The sequence below is a fragment of the Lathyrus oleraceus genome, chromosome 4 (assembly GCF_024323335.1).
Source record: "Lathyrus oleraceus cultivar Zhongwan6 chromosome 4, CAAS_Psat_ZW6_1.0, whole genome shotgun sequence".
Taxonomy (NCBI): Eukaryota; Viridiplantae; Streptophyta; class Magnoliopsida; order Fabales; family Fabaceae; genus Lathyrus; species Lathyrus oleraceus.
The window spans coordinates 77,906,973-77,911,199 of record NC_066582.1 but is presented as its reverse complement, the minus strand read 5'-3'; positions in this window follow the sequence as shown (position 1 = coordinate 77,911,199).

Below are 4,227 nucleotides of genomic sequence, written 5' to 3'. Positions count from 1 at the left end.
GCCATTGCATTTTCAAACTTCTTTTCTTAAATCAAACTTGTAAACAAACTTAATTATACTTGACTTAAACTTTCAAAATCCAAAAATAACTAACTCATTCAAACCATTTTCAGGCCTTGTGCCTTTCAGACTTAATTTTTTATAAAAGCAATGCATCCACTTTGAAATTTGTATCACGCACTACAAGGTTTTGATTCCTCATTTTTATGTTGGTACGTAGGCACGAGTCTGAAGGTCTTGTCAAACATAAAAATAAAATTAATGAATTCTTTTCTCATCCCCCCATTCTATTTGTTTGTAAATATCATTTTTGTATCAAATACATATGCATACAAAAAGGGCTCCCTATGAGTACCTAGGACACTTTGGGTCTAATACCTTCCCTCTATGTAACCAACCCCCTTACCTGTAATCTCTGATATTTTATTAGTTTTGATTTGAAAACTTCTTACTTTTGGGTTTTGTTCCTACTTTTTCCCTTTTCTCTTGGAAACAATAAAATTGTGGTGGCGACTCTTGTTATTTGATCTCTAGCTTATCCATAACTTGATGATCATGAAGTTACCGCTACAACTTCCCTCAACACACGTAGTTGTAGCGGGGTATTCGTTACCTTTAGATTTATTGACTAAATCAAAAGTAAATCATACAATTCGAGTCGCCACCACACTTCTATTTATCCAAATGAAAGGTTAGAAAGTGAACAAAAACCGAGAAGTTTTATCGAATAAAAACTAATAAAAATGTCAGAGATCTGGGTAAGGGGGTTGGTTATGCAATGGGAAGGTTTTAAGCACCCAAAACATCCTTAGTACTCTAAGGGAGCCCTTTTTACAAATGTTGTAAGTTAGGTTGGTATTTGTGAAAATATTTGTGCAAACATGATTGGGGAGATGAGAAAAGAATACACAAATTATTTACAATTTTGTGTTTGAATGGATAAACCCATTGCCTACGTACCATCTTAAAAAGGTAGGATCAAAACCGCGTAGTTCGGGGTAAAAATCTCAAAGTAAGTTGGTGAATTGATTGGTCAAAAGCCTTAAGGTCTTTTGTTATCAAAGGGATAAAACTCAACCTAAAACCACAAATCCACCATGTGAGGAGAGCTTTAACATGCTAGTGAGGGGTTAACCCTATAATAAGCATGGAAGACTTATAGTCCATCACTAAGGATACAGGTGAGTATCATATCAGCCTCTATGATAACTCAAACCTAATAGCTAATGTTTATGAAAAACTTTAACATACATGGTCATTGGAACTATAAAAACAATTGAGTGAGTTATATTTACAAATGAAAAGTATTCACAAAGTAAGGTCAAAGTTGACTTAAGATTCAATTTAAAATAAGTGTTATGAAAAGATTTTGAAAAATCATAGGCATAGTGCCTAGGTTTATAGATTTGAAAACAATGTTAATGTTTGCACAAAAGTTTGGCTTGGGGTTAGAGTGGAGAGAAGAAGAGAAGGGCTAGGTCCTAAACATACAAATATGACGAAAGAGAAATAAAATCACTTGGAGTTCCCTTCTTGAGATCATAAAGATGATCCAAGTTGCTCCATTCCTTTGGACTTAGCAAACAATAAGCAAATAACTCAAGCAATCTAGCAAACAATCAATCAAACTCCTAGGAATCTTCCAATTGGCTTTTGTCTCTCTTATCTTGGATGTCCATGACAACGGTTCTTCTAATTGGCTCAAGTTTAGGATCCCTATCACACAAGAACACACAAATCAAAAAGTTCAACAATGCAATAGAAAGAATGGACAAGAGTGAGTTTAGAATTAGGAATCCTTTCAATTCATCTTCAAGATTAAGCATTCTAAAGGCATGAGGCCTAGTTGCTCTTCAACATTTTTAGCATTCTAAAGGCATGAGGCCTAGTTTCTCTTGAAACTCCATTTAGCATAGGTAAGGTCCTAAATCTAAGTCCTTTCTCCATTTGCATTGGGTTCACTCAAACAAAAACAAACACAAGGCAATAGTATATACACAATAATATGATCAAGTGAGCAAAAGGCAAATTCCATTAACATAAACATGAGCTCAAGTGAGCAAAGGGCAAATGCAAATGAATTAATGAGCAAGAAATTAAATTGCATTAAAGTAAATTGCAAGAATTAGATGCTTGAATTAAAAGTTAGTAATTAGTAGTTAGTGTTAGTGTGCCATAAGGCAATTTAGCGCTATGTTAAGCAATCGTAAGTGGATTGATGTAGTAGTCACACCTATCTGAGGCCGGTCAATAAAACTATAGGCAAACAAACACAATTTAGAGACCATGACTAGTAAGCCAAGCTCCTACAACTTGCCATGCAAAAAGAAAATAAGAATGACCTTGTATGGATTTAGGTTTTTTGCTTGACCAAGAAGCAACCTATCTGTAATGCAAAGCAATTCACTGGATCTTTGATCAAGATGAATTTGATTTGGATCAAAGAAGGTTACGCCTCTCATATGTCAAGGCTAACCATCAATCATTAACTCATTGGTCAAAAATAAAAAAGAAGAAGAAGAAGATGGAAATGGAATGTACATAATTGAAATTGAAATAACATAACCAACGCACATTGATCAAACATGAATGGAATCAACATCAATCAATGGTAAACAGAAGTGAGATGAAGCTTAGAAGTCAAGAAACAATAAAAATATTTTTGGTAGTTTTTGGAATTAAAATAATACTTGAATTAAAATAAACACATAAAGGTTAAACTTCAAATCCAATTCAAATCAACTTGGAAAAGTCCAATTAGATCATCATAAGTCTAACATGGTCAAACAAGGTTTGACAAAAAATTTCATCATTTTTTGAAAACAGAAACTAATTTTAAACAATTAAAAATGAAGAAAAATAACATAATGAATAATGAATTAAAAATCTCAATTCAATTAATAAATTGATGAGAATACTTTTCATAGATCCATCATCATTCAAAGATGTTAAGAAAATATTTTTGGCATTTTTGATTATTGAAAAGTATTTTAAATGAATTAAAAATAACTAGAAAAGAAATAATTCACAAAAAATATTAAATGGAATCACAAAAATAATTAAAAATCATTTTTAGAAACTAGAATTTAAGAGAATTTTTTTGCAATTGGTCCCATATTTTTGTGATTCCAAATAAAGAAGTTATGAATTTTTAAAATAAAATGGAATAAAAGAAAATTAAAACAGAAATTAAAAATAACAAAAATTCAGAGGCGTTAGATCTTGGTTCATTAATTGACGTGGCACATCTGGTGGCTGGGAGACGCGCGCGCATGGTGTGGATTAGTCAAACGCGTAACACGCATGATTAAATGAAGTCAATCAAACCAAGAGCTAGGATTAGATCTGGGAACATGGATCCAATGGCCAGGAACTCATCCACATGGGGACGGTGGTGGAAACCACCGTCTTCTCCGGTGAACCTCACTGTTCCGGCCAGAATTGCAGGTTTTTAAACCTTCACCATAGTACACGATCCATACATCATTAGAAAGCTGGGGTGATGTACATCACCCCTGTAACCTTAGTTTCTACTCATGACTTTCATAGAAGGAGAAATCTGAGATAGAAAAATGAGGTGTTCAATCTGAGTTTGCTCAATTCACAAAATTAAAAGCACATATCAATTGCCTCTCACATGAGGACTTCAGAGGCACCAACAAATACAAGAAATGCTCAATATCCAAAGAGATTTGAATGAAAACAGTTGGAGAATCAACCTTTGAAGTGCAACTTTTCAATGCTTGATCCACTCCAATTCTTCTATGCAGTTTGCTCTTGAAGTGACAAGGAAGCTAGGTTAAGGAATTGAAGTTCAAAGATCAACCAATGAAGCTGAAATTTGAACTTGAAAAATTGAGAGAAAAATAAAAATTCCTTTAATGGAGGGTTGGGATTTCACTTGTGCAGAATTTCAGGCGCCTTTAGGTTCAAGTTTCAAGTGAATGGAGCCTTCTATTTATAGCCAAGGGAGGATGCAATGCATGAAATATCCATGTGTGCATGAGCTTGGGCCCTCCATGCATGGGCCTGTACAGGCGCATGGGAGGCCCAAAAGCAATGGCAATTGAGTGCTAAACATCAGCCAAATGAAAATGGACATGCAGATTGCAATGTGTAAGCTTGTGCATGGAATTTTTACACGGTATTCATAATTGAAACCAAAAATTCACCTCTTCGAAAATACCATTTGCAAAATTGAAACATAGACATATGGGTAATGGTTGG